This window comes from Corvus cornix, chromosome Z (genome assembly GCF_000738735.6).
Source record: "Corvus cornix cornix isolate S_Up_H32 chromosome Z, ASM73873v5, whole genome shotgun sequence".
Taxonomy (NCBI): Eukaryota; Metazoa; Chordata; class Aves; order Passeriformes; family Corvidae; genus Corvus; species Corvus cornix.
In genome coordinates, this window is record NC_046357.1 from 6,007,522 (window position 1) to 6,026,391 (window position 18,870).

Below are 18,870 nucleotides of genomic sequence, written 5' to 3' on the forward strand. Positions count from 1 at the left end.
AAAATATCTTTTCCACAGGTAAATGGGAGTAGTTCTTTACTAAAGCTACAAACTGAAAGCTGCTACAAAGTTGGGATGAAATTAGGACTTGTGGCTGGCATCAGCATTGTCCCAAGCCAAGTGTCTTCAACAGAAGAGAGGCTCTCTGAGGGCAATATTTAGATTCATTTTCTGTTCATTGTGTTACTAACCACAGACAAAGGTAAAACTGTAAGAAAGTTTAGGTCTAGTGTATCATGTTAAGCAAAGATGTTACTACAGCTACCCAGGTACCTCACCCACTACTGGAACCACACAATTATTACATCCAAAACATTTTAAGCACTGCATGGTAAAAACAGGAAAGAATTATAGAAGTTGACATTAATCCATATTGGGTTTTTTATTGCATGTATGGAGTAAGGTTTACTAATATTTAGGCCATAATCAGTTGCACTACTTCTGAAAAATCTGCAGTTAGTACCAGTACTTTTCTGTGAGATGCAATTCCTATGCAAAAAGCTATCTAGTACAATACACAGCACCAGACAATTTTTTTGTTGATCCAATAAGCCAGATAAGGATCTGAACACACCTTCACAGATGCAATTACTTCATGAGACAAGAGCAGATTAATTTTAAAACTCACTCTACCTGTACTATCTCAGGAGACCAAGCTCCATACAGGCCACTCCTCTGCCAATCCCCAAACAAAACAGTTTCGTGTTCTTTAATGCTCCCGTCCTCTGCACTGAGGGTGCATGCAGCCTTTGCCAGCTGTTCACAGCCACGCAAGGGTTGGTCTACAAGGACAGCCCGTGCTCTGCCCCCACGGGTCTGCCACACCACTGCAGCCCTTTTTTAATCCAGAAACCCCAGCAGCACCACCCCAGGTGGTGGCAGCCCCTGGCATCCAGAGCACAATCTAGGGAGCCTCCCTGACATCAGCAGCCCCACAGGAGGCCTTTCACCCTGCGCAGTACTTCCATATCAACAGCTCCCACTACAGTCATGGACATGGAAGCCCCATATAGGCACCTCTGGTCTCTATATAGACCATCATCTGTAATCACATCTCTAAACCAAACCACAGCCACATGTTGCTGAATTGGTGCAAACTCACTTTTGCGGACACAAACCTATTCCAAAGCATCTAGAGGGGGAACTTTTTCCCCAAACACCTTGCCAGGTCATGCACGATCCCAGGGGAGCAAACAGGCAGCACAGACTGTGTTATCCACACTTTCTAATGCAATGACAAGGATGTTGGTCTGTTGCAGACCGGTCTGGCTGTCAGGTGCTCTGAAGCACACAGGTTAGTGCACACAAATAGTGAACTCCTGCCACTCCCCAAACTGCTGTGAAACCACAGCCTTGTTCCTTACTGCAGATCCACAACTTCTAAAGCCAATGTTCCTCCTGATTCCTCTCATTCCTCTACTGAGATCAACATTTCAATGAGAGTCAATGCAGAAAGAATTTTTACCATTAATGGTAAATTTTGCACACCATGTAGTCTAACAGTTATGTGTAACATCTCTAAATTGTCATTTGAAAATACGAAAGAACAGAAATTTACTGCCGTTCTTCCAATGGCTAGATTAACTCTACTTTTTTTGACAGCAAAAATTTGTGAAAGGGGAAAAAAAAGGACAGGTGCTGAAAAAAATTGCTTACAGGTGGCTGCTCTTATTCTCCACCCCAAAATGGGAAAAAAATAGGAAAGTAAAAAGAAACCTCACCCCACTCCTCTTTATCTAGTGAGGATCTATCAAGCTGTAGCCCTGTATTTAGTACTGGTTTCACCTCTCCTCAGTCACTAGCTCTCACTATCGATACACAGTTTCTCTTCCTTCTCTGTACATTGGCCTCCAGATTAAAAGATTCTTTACAAGTTTTTCTTCTAACTTTTTGCTCATTTTTGTAAGTACTGAAGAAAAAGAATTTAAAAGGCAATGTAGCCATTATCAGAATCAAAAAAATTCCAAGTTAAAGTCCTTTTAGACAAGGTATTTTTCTTCTGAATTTCTAGAGGCACAGGGTACTCTATCAAACAAAATAGAAAATAGCTTTTTTAAAATCTCACTCAAATAGGCTTATTCCTTCAACAACAAAGAAAAAAAAAGTGCTCTGTGAGCTACAGAAAGAGGCTTTGATCTCAGCCCTGTTTAAATAATAGGACTTTGGAGAAAAGTTTTTCTGAAGTAGAATTACCATAGGCAATCAACCATAAAAATCACTATTTAGCTTATATAAAAAAGTATTTTATCAGCAACTTGTATTGGACAAGACTTAAATGCTAAAAAAAGGCCTTTTATTAATCATAGAATCATAGAATGGCTTGAGTTGGAGGGAACCTTAAAAATCATCTAGTCCCAAACCCCCTGCCACGCACCACATTGCTCAAAGCCACACACAACCTGGCCTTGACACTGCCAGGGATGGGGCATCAGCAGCTTCACCAGGCAACCTGTGTCAGTGCCTCACCACCCTCACAGTAAAGAATTTCTTCTTACTACTTAATCTAAATCTACCCTATTTCTGTTTAAAACCATTACCGCACGCCATATCATTACAGTCGTGGATAAAGAGTGCCTCCCCATCTTTTCTGTAGTTCCTCTTTAGGTACGGTCTCCCTGGGGCCTTCTTTTCTCCAGGCTGAACTATCCCAGCTCTCTCAGCCTGCCCTCATAGGGAAGGTGGCTCAGCCCTGGGAGCACCTTTGTGACCTTCTCTGGAAACTAAAATAGTCTGAATTTATTCTTTCTTGGATCACAGATGTCTGGGAAGTCTCATGTCCAGTGACCCTTCCTGCAGACATCCCAGCTGCCATGAGAGCCACAGCTCTGCCCAGGCAGAGCTCATGGTGGCCTCAACCAACTGCAGAGGTTTCAGTGCCCTTGTTACTAGGTACACTTTCTCAGCAGACGCCTGCACTGCTGTCTCTATGACAAATTGCTCTTCCAGCTGTGGTGAGATCATGCCGATAATTTCAGTTAAAAACTCACCAAATTCTTCCCTTCTGTCACTTGTCCTCTTCTTCCTTGCAAACTACCCATGAGAAATCTTGTTTGTTCAGGGAATCACAGTCAGAGAGAATAGCAGGGAGTGCCTGGAGAATTTTGTCATCTGTGTTTCTTTTTGAAGAGAAAAGTAATAGTGGGCATAATCAAGGAAGGAGACAAGACATAGTTGCCAGGATGGATGGGGTTTGTTTTCAAAACTTTTATAGATGTGTAATTTTAAGAAGACTAAAGGAGAATTAGCCAAAAATCCAAAAGGAAGGTACATTTGTTATATGCAAAAAATGCATATATGTATATATCCAATTTTGTTCTTTAAAAAAATGGAAGTTATTTCTTCATTGACATGTACCAGATATTCTTGGAATGAGCAGTGAAAAACAAGGTAGAGGAGGTTGCTGCAAACACCAGAAACTCCATGAATGTGGAGAATACTTATGATGCAATAGCAGCCAATTCTTGCTATTCTGCTTCTGATTATCAAAGTTTTGAATACTGTTTGATAAAAGGTCAGACACGTAAGGAAAAAAAAAAAGGATTTTCTATTCCAACACACACACTCCTGACAAGGTTGCAGAATCCAGGGCTTGTTGAAGTGACAGGTAGCTGCTGATGTGATTTTAAAGAGTTGTTATAGCAGGAGAGGTATTACAGCAGGAGAGGTATTACAGCAGGAAAGGCATTGCATAATCTTTTGGAGTGAGGTGCAAATGTAGAAACTGGAAGAGAACTTATTCCAGGCTCACCATAATTCAGAGTAAAAAAAAGTTGCGCAAATAATCATGAGAGTATTTCTTTTAACGTATAGTTTTGATTAAATGTCCTGTCAGTCTGCATCTTTTAAACTTGAGGTACAGTTTATGACTAGAAGAAAAGAGCACACCTGTTCACGCCAAAAGGCAAGGTGGTCTGTCTGGGAACCCAGACTGCAGAGAATATTTCTCTGCCTGTTTTGAGGGGTTTCACCCCCCTGAACAACACAGCTTTTGGACAAACTGCCTACTATTAGAGAAGAACTAGAAACTACACTAGTGTAAATTAGGTGATAGACTACTATGTAAGATTGTCACAGGGGGAAAAATTTAGAGGTTTTGGGTTTGTTAATGTAGTAAATAGATAAAAGCAAAAAAAATCAAAATGGAGGATTTTTGTTGTTCTCCAAACCTTATCCTCTTCTTCCACTCCATATTCCGCAGTAAAAGTAGTTTGGGATGATTGGACAAAGAATTCCGCAGTTCCTGGCTGTGTTATTAGATAATTGGCAGAAAAGTAAAAATAATGTACGTTTTTAGTAACCATTGGTTGATTTACCTTTAAAAAGGCCATGAAATCTTGATAATTTGGCTTTCTCCTGCATTCTCTGCTTTGTGCTATGTCTGGATCATGCTAGAGACTGTTTCTCTGGTAAGATTTAATAAACAACTATCAAGAAGCAGCGAAGGCTGAGAGTCCTGTTTGTCTCTCGAACCCCTGGCAAGGACTTTATAAACTCTCTCCCATCAGGAGAGGTTTGATTACAGCAAGATCAGTGTCAGTCTGAGCTGGAAGCTGAACTCTATCACTCACAGACCTTTGCAACAAATCACTCCTGTGAGTCAATGAGTGTGTGCACTGAATATAGTTTTTGATAGAAAAGGTTCTTCAGGGGATGCTGTGGCCAGTGATGGAACATCATCTTGTTTTTCCCACTTAGTTATTCTCCAAAAGTGATACATTTGAATCAAATCCACTGCCTCCTTCTTCACTGATGAGTTCTTAGGTCATCTGGGTAGCTACAGTAGATTATAGAATAAGTAGAGCTGCCAAGTTTTCTGGGACATTTTTTGTGAGGTCTTGTTGTGTTTTACTTTGTTTTTAATTTTCTTTCATTTCATTCCATATACAAAACAACATTTGACTGAAAACTGCCACTTGAAGACTACTTCATTAAATAGCTGTATTTAAGGATTGAGGGGGAGCTGCCTATGCACACATGGAGTCCTTTTAGCACATCAGCTCTCAGCCCCAACCCATGGGCAGGCAGGAGAGGAAGCCTTGCCATAGGTACCCAGCACTGCAGTGCTCCCCTCAAGGTTTCTTGGTGGCACAACAGATCTGTCCTGGTAACAAATGTCCTCAGCTTTGGCTTGTCAGAGGGGAAACAACCACTTCAAAACAGAGCATGACCTCGACAGTCAAACCCAAAAACTTCTGCCAAAGTCTTTCCTTAAAATTTCCAACACAAAACACAGGTTCTCAGAAGAGAAAAAAATAATTTTCTTGAAAACATAAACATTTCCACTAAAAGATGGAAGCATCAAGTGTAGCCTTCAGCAATAGAAAAAAGTATTTCCTGTGTAAAGAAAAATAGGGTTTTGTTAAAAGATAATTCAGAAGATTTCTAATAAAAATATATATTAATTCAATATGTAGTAATCTAATCCTTGTGACTGCCTTGTTTCCTATGAAGAGAGGAGACAAGCTTTTATATCTCGTTTACCCTCATTTATTAAACCTAAAACTTACTTAAACTAAGTTCATCATCTTTGTACACAAGGATAATTTTAAACTGGCCTAGCTCGACTATACATCACTTACTTTAGATATCCATAAGACACCCAGACATTGCACTGGTCACACACCTCCTCCCTGCTCAGCCTGGCGCTGGGCCAAAGCAGTAAGTGACAATGAGGTTCTTTCAAAGGGCAAAGCAGGTTCGGAACCAGTCTGTGTTTGTCAGCTGTGTGAGGTCCTAGTTCTTTATCCCTTACTGCCCTTTTGCGAGCACTGGCTGCGGTTGTTGTCTTGAACTGGACACTGGCCAGCAGAACAGCTGGGTATGAACGGAGAGGTCAGAGAACATCCAGCCCCATGCTCTGCCTCCAGCAGCATGATAGGAGACACCAGTCACACAAGCCTGCTACTCTTCTGGCTTCATTCTCCTGAACCTTCCTCCCGCACCCTCAGATGCTGTGTCAGGGTTGTTAGAGGATACATGTCCCTTTTTGTGTCCCTTAGACCTTTAAGTTAACTGTTTCCAGCCCTATTACCCATTAAATTGTCTAATGTATATTTGAATATGCTGATGGCATCTGCTTCTACAATCTCCTGCAAGACCAAATTCAGAAGTTCACTACTCACACAGCGGAGTGTTTGCTCTCAGATTTAAACTGATCTCTGACCAACTTCAGTGACTGGGACTGACAAGTCCCAGTACTTGGGACTCTAGTTCTGCATTAGGCCTGTCCACCTCCCTTCTGATTTTGTAGGCTTCAGGCGTAGCACTCCAGCTTCTTCCGCTCCAAGATGAGGAGTCTCTTTAATGTCCTGTATTTTAATATCTCCTTAAAAGACACTGATCTTGATTGCTGCCTTCTAGGTTGTTGTTGCAGTGTGGAGAATGGAATTGCACACAGAACTTAAATTGTGCACACACCAAACAAAAAGAGTCCCTTTTACCTTCTTCTTATCACCCCGCTAATGCTGACTAACATTTTGTTGTTAGCTGCTGCTGTTTCATATGGAAAGTTACTTGAAGAAAGCCCTCAACAGTGACTCCAAACCTCTTTCCAAGTTAAGCATCATGTAGACATGGTAAGATTGTTTTTTCCCAGATTCATGGCCTCATATTTATCTACTTTAAACTCATCTACTAACTTTTTTGCTTGCTTAGTTATTTTTGCAAAGTTCATTTGGAGTCCCATTTCATCAGCCCATTTGATTACTTCCTCCATGATGGAAATTGAATATTAAGCCCATTGAAGCTCTGTCTTTTGCTGGGCAGATCTTCTAGAGGAAAGAAAGACTTCTCTCTTCAGATAAAATAGCACCTATTCACACTTACATAGCTCACTATTAAGCACAATACTCTTCAATCATCAAGGTCTGTCCATGGAAAGTGTTCTGTTGAAAGTGTTACAATCATATGCAGGGAGTTGAATAGTACAGAAATAAAAGAACTGGAAGGGGAAGAGATACATTCAAAGTTTTTGCATAAGAATACACCAGCCACTAAGGAGCTGTGGATTATATTTTTTCTATTTTGTTCAAAGGCATTTGCTTAATGCCACTTCTTAATTTTGCATTTAATTTAAACACTCTTAGAAAAGCATTTTACAAGAGGCTACATAAAGAAAACAAAGCTTTATGATTGCAAACAGAAAATGCCTTTGGTTTCCACCACTTGTGAAAGGGAAACTTCCTCAGCTATAATAAAAAGAGAATTTGAAGTATTATTATCCAATAATAGAATTAACAGTTAGACAGGTTTTTATTTGCCTTACTTCTACTTGCACCAAGATAATTTCCCCAGGACAAGCAGAAAACAGACTGAAGTTTTCCTGACAGCAGTTCTCACCCTCCCAAGAGTGCCCTGCTCAGAATGCTACTTTACATCATGCCACAGAGTTCCTTATCCCTTGGTGCCCTAACAACATAGGACATCTGTGTCCATACTTTAGCATCGTGTCTAAAAATCAGATTGTTTTATTTCCACAGCCCACCAGAGAACTCAGAGAAGAGCTGCCAACAGTATGTATCCGCATAAATAATTTCTGTGGTAGTATTTTCCCCTCATATACTCTTCCCCCTCTTCCCTTTCTACCTGCATATTTCTGCTGTCATTGTACTGCTGAAAAAAAAAGTGGGATATAGGCCTTATAGAGGAGTTTGAGGTAGTTTTACTGTAATACTACTATTTTCCAAGGTGTGCAGTAAACCAGAATAGTTTTTCATAAGGTCTGGGATGGTCCGGCTGGGATTTCAAACTTAGGTTTGACTAGGAAGTTTAAACAGGGACTGCATGCCGTGTTAAACTTCCCAAACAGTATGTATGTGCGTATGTAACACTGCATGGTGGATTTTCCAAGGACAAGTCATACCACACAAGCTGGAGCAGCAGCAGCATGACCACAGCAGCTGTGTATCTGTTCCATGACGGTTTGTCAGTTCATAACTAAATCCTCATTATTAACTAATCTCCAAACTCTGCCCTTGCTTGCACTGCCCGGGCACCTAGCACTGTCTCCCAGAGCAGAAGGGTTGAAGAAAACACCCTTTCCGTCACAGGGATAGTTTATAGCACCTAAATTCTGGCAGAAGCAGGGGTTCATTCCCCAGCAGTGCCTGAAAGAAAACCACACCTGGTTATATAATGTATACAGCATTCTCATCTGCTTCCCAGGCCACTCCTTCACATTGTGGCTGCCTTGGTTCCCTCCTAAGGTAAAAAGCTTAAAAAAAAAAAAAAAAAAAAGAAGAAAGGAAGGAGAGGAAAGGGGAAGGGGAAGGGGAAGGGAAATTGGATGTTTTGAGGCTTCTCCTGTAAGACCACTTTTGCATAAGGGGGCTACAGCAGGGGACAAAGTGCAGGGAGAGCTGTGCTGCCCACTGCCATAGTTTGAGCACCTTCACCCAACAACACAGCACTTCTGAGCATCAGAGTGAGGGAAGAACTCACTGCGGGACTGCAGACATTTGTTAGTGCATCCAGAAAACTGCACATCTGCAGTAAACAAACTTCCTTCTCACGTTTGTAAACTCAGAGCAGAGAAAAGGTCAGCCAGAATTCAGCCTCTCTGTGCAGATCTGATCTACTGCTCAAAGTACTAATGAAGTGACCTGGTAGAAACAGTCACTGTAATTTTCTAATTTCCTTGGGTCTCTGCTTCAAATAGGAGAGAGACAAATTAGCAACAAAGTACAAGGTCTAGGCATGTGCTCTTGAACAGCAGAATTAATAGATAACATGATTAGTGGAGATCAGTAAACACAGTGTGTCCCAAAAATAATCTCTCAAGGACTCTACCAGATAAATTTAAACTATTTAACAAGGATAGCTTGTCTACAGCAGCAGCAGATTAAACTGCAGAGTTTGTTGCAGGCTTAAGGGCTCAACTATGCAACCTGTATTTGCATTGAATTTAATTCCCTGTTGACGTAGAAGGCTTGGACAAAGTCCTCTGTACCACATAAGCTCTGTGCGGAAGCAGGCAAGTAATCAGCATGTTGCATAGCCAAGGAAATTCTGGCTAGCCTCACAGCTGGTGGCCATGCCTTGAGCTTCAAGAGTTCTCCTAAGCAAAACAAAGGCACAGAGGCTCAGTCCTTGTCCCAGTGCCAGTGGTGACTGTGCAATCTCCTGGCTTCATCAGCAAGAAGGGGAAGGTTCTTTAAACAAAGACTTCCTTATGAATTGCCATTTTCTCCCATGTGAAGTCAAGTCTAAGTGCATAACATGCAACATACATAACATAACATACAACATACAATGTGTCATGGTACAGTTGTGCCACTGACACTAGGTCAGATTTGGGCCCCAGACACAGATGGTTTAGATGCTCCAGGCACTACACACAAGGCTTCTGTGTCCAAGTTGAGAAAACAACTCCAGCTCCTCTGTTGGCATATGAATATTAATTACTTTGGAGATACTAAAACTAACACTAATAAGGGCTCAGGGAGCTAGCTTACTCTTTATCCAGCCTAATTTTCAGTGACCAGAAGGGCACTTAAGGCTCAGCACACAAGTTAGCCTAAAACATGTCATAACAGCTCCAGTGTAAAGTTTCAAATCATCTGCTGGAGAAGTAGTGGAGGAGGCACCCCATCCTACCATCAGCAACCCTACCTGCTACAGAACAAAACTTTTTTGCTCAGGAGAGGAGGGTGGCACCTACCTCCAAGGCTGGTAGCCTTTCTAATCTCATAGTCCAAAGCCAGATCTTCAGGCTGGTTCTGGATATCTCTGCCTCTTTAATTCCAGTACAAGACCACTTGTTCTTCTGGGGCCCTGGATAACTCAGCACCATGTTGCAGGTTTTTATACCATGGTTTCACCTAGAGCTACCTTGATGGCTCCCATTGCCTCCAGCAGGCAGCATGGACACCCTGCCCCAAGGACTGGCTGGCTGCACAAGTCATTGCCTTGACAGTACTTCCATATCAATTTTAGGGCCTCTTTGTTTTTTTAAACACCTAGATAACAAATACTCCTTTTCTTCCTTTTCTTAGTTTTTGCAATAGATCCCATGCTACCAGCTGCTTGTGCACCTCTGTGTATCCAATCTCCAACTCTGCACACAATACCTTTTTAGTCCTCTAAATGCCCTCTGAGGCTTTACAAGAGAGGATTATTTGCCTATTTTAAAGTAAGGAAAAACCACGGCAGAGAGCCAGGGCCCAAGACCACAAGGTAACTCTGAACTGGGTCCCAATGCTTGGGTCACCATACTGTTGACTTCACCCAAGTGGGGAATGAATGACAGGTAACAACTTTTCATCTTCCCTGAACTGAATCTGCTCTGGATCATTTTTGTTTTATCCATTGTACACATAAAGAGTGGCTGGGCAGCTCAAAGCACTAATTCCCTGAGCCCAAGAATTCCTCTAAGCAAAGAAGCTGATTTCCCCCAGGAGTTAAAGTATTCAGCACAGTACCAGAGAGGATTAATGCGCCAGACTTACCAGCAGCAAGAGAGGCAAGGGAAAAGAAACAGGGTTGAGTCCAGGCACCCATGAAAAATGGCTGGGTTTTGTCTGGAAGAAATTGTATTCATATATCATATCTCCATACCTACTGTGGAAGAAGGTATTTTGATGGAAGAAGTGACAGGAAGATTTTCAAAGGTAACATTTCCTGACAAAGTGCCAGTAATTACGGTATTCCAATAAAAGATGTTATTTTTGAACCAGTGCCATGCAAGAGCCTTACTTTGCATTTCTTCTGCAACTCTTGTCAGCTGTGAGGGGAAGCACATGGTGCCCCTGAGAAGGCAAGCTTGAGATGTGGCAGTGTAGAGGAAGCACAAAGACGCAGGTCCCTGCAGGCTTCCCTTGAGAGGTAGCTCCATCCTGCACCCCTTGTTCTGCTAGAAAGAAGAACAAAGAAGAAGGACAGTGTCTTCTGACTACCTGCTCTGTCCTTGCCTTTGCTTAGGCCTCCACAGATGTCACAAGTACCTTTTGAGCCCCAGGAAGACCAAAATTGCCATAAAACAAAGCCAAAACAACTGGATGAACATTAGAACAAAGCGTTTCAAAGTAAGCAGAATCTTGAAGAATTTTAAAATCTAGCACTCTGACTGCAAAAAGCTTTGTTACTGAAGGTAACAAAACAGGTTTGACAAATAAGTGTTTTTAAAAAGGATCAAATTAAATGTCTGTGGGTTTTTAGGATGTGGCAGGATTAGAACATTATAAATATAAGGGACCAGGTAAGTGGCTTTATGGCTTTTATTTTCCTTTCAGCTTCCACAAAGTACCCTCAAGTAAAAAATAGGTAAAAGTCAGTGAAGATTATCCCTTCACAAACTCATAGACACAGCCAGGAAAAATCAACCCTCATTCTAGAGCTCTGACTGATTTTTCAGAGATCAAAACTCTTGTTTGTGGAAACTTTTTGGGTTTGGGTATTACGACTTGCCAAAAGGGACAAACAAAACAACTACTTTGGCAGTTAAGGTATTTTTAGATAGAATCATCTGGATGGCACAAAATCTGTATGGTAATATTCAAAGGTAAAAATAGTAAAATATTACCAAGAAAGAAAATGTTAGCTTTGTGATAAACATTTACCTCTATTTCAAGGAATGCACCTTTCTACTACAAACAAAAAAAAAACCTTAAAATGTTGTACAAATAAATATATTGTTTTCTCCCAAACATAATAAACATTTCAAAACAAATTTTTTAAGAATAGTTGTAATATAAAAAAATTACCGTGAGAGCCATTTCAATCAAGATGTTACAAGATTCAAGGAGCATCAGGAGAAGTAATATAGAAAAGCCATACAGACATATAGTCATATAGAGACCCAAAGAACTTTGTAAAACAAATGGATTTCTTTAACCTATAGATGTCACAGGACAGGTATGCATCCTAACTGGTCTGTTGTGTTCAAGTATTTCCATGCAGGTCAGCAAACTTGGATATTTGAAAATCCTTACATATGTCACATGGGACTGCTCACACACATTACAGCTGCTTGATGGATGTAAATTATATGTTGGAGGCTCAACCACAGTCCAGCCTCTAAAGCATTCACAAATAGAACAAAATAGTATTTCACCTTTCCTTATGCAAAGAAGTTATCAAATACTTTCTCAGTCCTAAAGCCATCTTTATTGTTAGGCAAAAAGGCAACACCTAGTCCCAAGTTAGCACTTCAATGTCTACAATGGCTCCTGACAGCATTTGAGCATCCTGAAATGCTCCAGAAAATCAAATATGTTTACCCAATTTGGGGGCCTTTAGAAATGTCAAATGTCTGAAGGGAAAAATTTTTCTTCATTTTGCAGCAGCTGTAAGCCCTTTAAATACTAGAATTAATATTGTTTATTGAGTATTGGTTACACCCCTCCACCAACATGTTTTTTCAGCTGGTCTATAGCTGAGCAAGGCACACCGGCTGCCAAGGCCAGCATGCTTTGCACAAAGGCAGCAAGGACATTCCTGTTTAAAACTCAGCCTGTTTATGTGGCAGAAATAATTAATCCACACTCCTGGACTTGGTTTGGCAGGCAGACCATTGTTGTTTGAAACCCTAAAAAGGGCCTTTTAATGAAGAACCAAGATAAGCCAGCACAAAAAATATTATGATAGGATTTTTTTTCACCTGTGCGATGTGATTACATTACCCTGGTTCAAACTCTCAGATCTGTTGTGCACAATGAACTAAACCTCTAATGCCTGTCAGAACATCTCCAGTCACTAAAGTGTAGATATCTTTGTCGAAAAAGAGGGAAACACACATTTCTAAGGACAACAAGAAGCTTACCCATCCTAGAAAAAAAAAGAGATTACTTACCCAAAATGCTGTGGAAGGACGTGTGGGTGAAAAGACATTACTCAAAAATTCAAACAGATCTGAAAAGCTGTGGCTGTAGCCAAAATTTTCTTCTAGTTAAATGCAAACATTTCTACAGTATTTCTCATGACCATTAACCTTTTCTTTTACTTCCAGAAAGGTGGTGCATTTTACACGGAAATTATTGCGCAATTAATTATCAGTTACTACTCAAACTATAACTGGGGACAGGAATCAGCAAACCTACCATGAGATATCAGTTAGACACGCCACAATTTGCTAGCTTGTCTCATAAGGAAATTAGAATTCTTTATCTCACTCAGGATTTGATGGCAGGTCAGTAGTGTGATTCCATGGGTATAACAGGATACAGGGAAGAAAGCCTCATTTTTTTCTCTGCTGAAGATTAATATATTTAAAAACATAACAAGACAGACTGGTATAAGATTATGAGAAATTTGATAAACAACATGGATCCACATCAAAAGAATAATATACAATTTGTTCATCATGTAAATTATGCTGTCTGGGATAGAGAAAAATCAAAGGAAAAATAAGAACTGAAAAAAGAAAGCCCTGTCAGAGTCGTTAATTATGAATTCTCCTGAAGTCTAGTGAAGTGACCCAAGCAATGAACTGGGTGATTAAAATCATCCTATTTTTTCAAACTAGAAGAGAAAGTATGAATAAAATTTACAGTTTCGTCTGTTGAATCTGTTTTTTCACAAAAAGGTTAAAACCCTGAATTTCTAGCTTCAGCTGCAGGGCAGAATGCTTTGACACTGGGACAGAGCCTGCCCAAGACCATGGTGAGAATCTTTGTGAGGCAAAAGGCCTGTCAAAAGCCTCCCCAACAAGGATGAATTTCAGCTGGAGATCAAAGGAGATCAAAGAGTATCCACAAGCAGGTTATTGCTGTGACATGCTTCCCACCCAGCTTCAAAGGGAAGGGCAGTGCTGTGGCAGAGGGAGTGGGCTGCTCACAGGCTGCATGGGAGCAGCTGCTGCACTCTGGTACTCCAGGAGCTTGGATCTAGGATATTGGAACAGGACAAAAACCCAGTCACAACTGTCTGAATAGATAAAAGACAGATGTGTTTCCCCCTCTCAGAGGCTGGGTCTGGGCTCTCCCTCAGCCTTCCTCTGTTGGATGGTGGTGTACATGGGTGGGTTTTAGGATTCCTGTCCCTGCAGCAGGACCCAGCCAACAACTTGGTATTGCTCCTACACCCAATCTGCTGCTCAGCCCCAAACACTCTTCCTGTCATCGCCCTCGGCAGCGCTCCTCCCCCTCCCTATACTTGTACCACATCCCTCTCTCATAGTCCATCTTCCTACATGAAAAAAATGTTTACTTCCTTTCTCTAGGTGTCCATCCCACCTCTACTTTGGCTGAAATGGAGGGGTGGGGTTGTGGTGTGTGGAAAATAGCATTTGTGATGTTAGCATACCCACACCTAACTAAAAACTCACAATTTATTTCCTTTGCAACGATGAACAGGCTTTGCAAGCACTGAAAGGTCACACTGAAATGCTGAATAGTAGCCATTAAAGGCCACCAAGATCCAGGTTGGTGCAGTCTGCTTCGCTGCTGAAGGGAGGTCGGGTGTACCCCTGTGTGCTACGGACCTAGGGGAGCTTCTGGGACCAGCCCCAGGCTGTGGCTTTCCACTGCCTGACTGCCTGTGCTGGCAATGCCATCAAAACTGCCACCCCTACTCTGCCTTAACTTCTGGTGCTGACACAAAGTGTGGGAGAGAAATATGTTTTTCCAGTAACAGTTCTCCAATATCTGGACATATTTATTTCATTTTAACATGGGCTAGTAATGAAGAGCACCTGTTTTTAACTATGAACTGAGACTATGGTGGTGGAGAATTATTTAAAAGCTAGACTAACAACCAGCTGAGGTTAAATTAATTTTTATGGAATTTGAAACTGGAAGGCAAAGATACCTGCTTCCACAGCTAACTTATTCCTGAGGTAATGGGATTGATACTAATGGGAAAAGTATTTTTCCCATCCCCAAAATATTTCATGGAAAACATTAAGCAGTTGAAGGAAGAATCATGTATTACTCTTTTGGGATTCAATGTTTTTTCCTATTCTCTTTTCATTTTCCTTGTCTTCTTTTTTGTTTTCTTCATTATATAAAGCAGTAGTTATCAAAATCCAGATGTCTTCCACCATCATCGAAAAAATATTTTGGAAAGGAAACAAGCAATGCTGGATTCAAAGGTTATTGTGCTGGTTCCCTGGTATTCTGTTTCTATAAAGATGTACACACCTTTAATTCACAGTGACAGCCACATGGTTTCAAGATGACTCGGTAGGGAACTGTAAACATTAAAATAACCATGAGAGCAAAAGGAGAAAAGCTTTTATTAAATATCTAAGTTCTTAGAAAACACTTGTTGCTTCCAGAAGTCTTATACGGTCACTGATATAGGTGAAAAAAGATTGACTTTGTATAGAAAGTATTTCCAGTAATTTGGGATCTACAGACATGTGGAGCCAATACCAGGTAATTTCCACTGCCTCCTTGGGATGATGAGCATTATTACTCCCTTCTCACAGACAGAGATCAGAGGATATTAACTGATGCCCAAGATCTGACTCCTGTTTGGCCTAAATGCCATGACAGACACTGTAGGGAATAAATGTTTTTAAATGTAAATATCCTCAACAACTTTTTGGTCACACTCTTCACCGGAAACCTTTCTTCCCACACCTCTTGACTGGATGGATGGCAGAATGGGGACTGGGGGGGAGCAAAGTCCCTCCCACTGTAAGTAAAATTCAGATTTGTGACCACCTGAGGAGCCTGAATGTACAGAAGTCAATGGGACCTGGTGAGGTGCATCCCAGAGTCCTGAGGGAAATGGCTGATGTAGCTGCCAAGCCACTCTCTATATTTGAAAAGTCATGGCAGTCAAGTGAAGTCCCAGGTGATTGGAAAAGAGGAAACGTACTACCCATCTTTAAAAAGGATAGATAGGAGTACCCTGGGAGCTACTGACCTGTCAGGGTCACTTCTGTGCCTGGGAAGATCATGGAACAGATCCTCCTAAAAGCTGTGCTAGGGCACATGCAGGACAGGGAGGTTATTTGAGACAGCCAGCACAGATGCACCAAGGGCAAGTCCTGCCTGACCAACCCAGTGGCCTTTGGTGGTGGACTGACAGCATGAGCAGACAAGGGAAGGGCTGTGGATGTCCTGGACTTCCGTAAAGCCTTTGACATGGTCCCTCACAACATCCTTCTCTCTAAATTGGAGAGAGATGGATTTGAGGAGTGGACTGTTAGATGGATAAGAAATTGATTGGATGGTCACATCCAGAGGGTCGTGGTCAAGGGCTCAGAGTCGCAGTGGACACCAGTGACAAGTGGTGCCCTCAGGGGTCTGTACTGGGACCAGTGTTATTTAATGTCTTCATCAGTGACATAGACAAAGGGATCGAGTGCACCCTCAGCAAATCTGAAGATGACCCCAAGCTGAGTGGTGCTGCACATCTGAAGGATGGGATGCCATCCAGAGGGACATGGACAAGCTGGGAACATGTGGCCTGTGGGAATTCCATGCGATTTAATAGACCAAGTGCTGGTGCTGCACCAGGGTCAGGGCAAACCCTGGTATGAATACAGGCTGGGCATGAACAGACTGAGAGCAGCCCTGCTGAGAAGGACTTGGGGGTGCTGTGGGTGAGAGGCTGGACATGACCCAGCCATGGGCACTCACAGCCCAGAGAGCCAAACGTGTCCTGGGCTGCATCCAGAGGAGTGTGGGCAGCAGGGGAGGGAGGGGATTCTGCCCCTCTGCTCTGCTCTGCTGAGACCCCACCTGCACTGCTGCACCCAGCTCTGGGGTCCCAGCACAGGAAGGACATGGACTGGTTGGAGCAAGTCCAGAGGAAAGACACTGAGATGACCAGAGGGATGGAACACCTCTTGTATGAGGAAAGGCTGAGAGAGTTGGGATGTTCAGCCTGGAAAAGAACAGGTTTCGGAGTGACTTAGTGGTGGCCTTTCAGTACCTGGAGGGATCCTACAAGGAAGATGGAGAGGGACTTTTTACTTTTTTATGTAGTGACAGGAAAAGAGGGAATGGATTCAAACTAAAAGAGAGTAGGTTCAGATTAAATATTAGGAGTAAGTTCTTCGTTGTGAGGATGGTAAGGCACTGGAACAGGTTGCCTAGAGATGTGGATGCCCCATCCCTGGCAGTGTCAAGGCCAGGTGAGATGGGGCTTGGGGCAACCTTGGCTAGTGGAAGGTGCCCCTGCCCATGGCAAGGGTTGGGGGGGGGAGTAGATGATCTTTAAGTCCCTTCCAACACAGACCATTCTTTGATTTTATGATTCTATGATTCTGTATAACATTTTCACTCTCCTAAATAAGAATCATAGTCCATGTTAGCATAAAAGGAGACAGATAGATGAGGACTCAAACAAAGAAATGAAGGAAACAAGTAAATATGGCTGAATAGAGATAAATATAGATGTAAATGTAATATACTTACATGGGGTTTGAACTGCATCATTAAGATCCAGCCATTAAAAATCACAGCTCAGATAAAAGATTATGAGTTTAAAGTACCCAGAATCAAAAATGCAAAAGCTGTAATTTTTTTTCAACTGCTCTATTGCAGTTCTGTTATACAGTGCAAAGGAACATGGCAGGTATATGTGATATTTTCTTCATATACATTTCCTTTTCCCTCATAAACAGGATTGGTTTAGGACTGCCCCAGAGATTCCAGTCAAGGACCTCAGTTTTAAGGTCCTTGAAAAACAAATTTCTTTTTATTACTCGCTATGCCTTTAAGTGCACATCTTCTTTATTGCCACATTTCCATAATTGCTACAGCGCTATTCCTCCCTGCAGCAGTTTTCCTGATTTCCAATTAAACCAGGAAATACGGAAAACAAGAAAACCTGTAGAATTTGGCCCTCTGGGGGCTTCATCTCAACTGCACAATTTTCTGTTTGCCTTTTTTTCCCCTTTTTCTCCTGCCTTTCAACCTGCACTTCTGGCTAAACACTCATCCTTTGAGGCCAATGCACTGAAAGTGAGGATCATGATCAACAGGGACATGGGTGATGCTAAGATGCTTGTTTCCTTCTGCCTCTAACACCATATTAGCTGTACTCAGTCCTGTCCCTCACCTTTTCTTTTAAGATGTTGGTATTTTCCCTCCAAACCTGTGACATCTGCACCTTAATTCAGGACATTTCTCTACATCCCAGCAGGAGCCAAAAGCAGATTCACATCAATTTGGGTTGTTGCTTTTCACACAGATCAGCAGAAGAGAGGGAGATACAAGGTCCATCCAGGAAATACTTTCCATCACATACAAAAGATTTTTTCCATTTTCATATTGTTCAAAGAATCTTCTGCTTCCACTGAGTTACTAGTGGAGAAGGATGCCAACAGTTGCTCTTGCAAGCCTAAAGGCTTGCACAATACAGAGTTTGTTGAAGCCCAGAAAGCAGCCTGGGGTCTCAGCTTTGCTCCAGACCAGTCCCAGAGTGTGACCCATCTTATTCTTGCCTTGCCCAGACATCTTCCTGGATATCTTTATTGATGACCTGGATGAGGGGATTGAGTCTCCTATTAGAAATTCAAGGACTACACCAAGCTGGGTGGGAGTGTTGATCTGCTGGAGGGTAGGAAGGCTCTGCAGAGGGATCTGGACAAGCTGGATTGATGGGATGAGGCCAGTGGTGTGGGGTTCAACAAGGCCCTGGGTCCTGCCCTTGGCTAACAACAACCCCAGGCAGTGCCACAGGCTGGGACAGAGAGACTTGAAAGGACCTGGGGGTGCTGGTGACAGCAGCTCAGCATGATCCAAGGTACTGGAGTGAGTCCAGAGAAGGGCAATGGAGCTGGGGAAGGGTCTGGAGCACAAGTCCTGTGAGGAGCAGCTGAGGGAGCTGGGGGTGTTTAGCCTGGAGAAAAGGAGGCTCAGGGGTGACCTTATCACTCCCTACAACTGCCTGAAAGGAGGCTGTAGCCAGGTGGGGGTTGGCCTCTTCTCCCAGGCAACTGATGATACGTCAAGAGGACGTAGCCTCAATATGCAC

At 42.3% G+C, this 18,870-nt stretch overlaps 1 long non-coding RNA gene across 3 annotated transcripts in view; it reads right to left on the reverse strand.

Annotated features, from left to right (window-relative positions):
• LOC109144088 overlaps positions 1-18,870 on the reverse strand; it is a 55,648-nt gene that overhangs the window by 13,026 nt on the left and 23,752 nt on the right. Inside the window, exon 1 of one of the 3 annotated variants that reach the window (XR_002044594.1) lies at positions 10,693-10,842. The exons of the other annotated variants lie outside the window; for them this stretch is intronic. This is a non-coding gene — a long non-coding RNA (uncharacterized LOC109144088). Of the gene's footprint in view, positions 1-10,692; positions 10,843-18,870 lie in introns of those variants that run through there. 3 annotated transcript variants of the gene reach the window in all.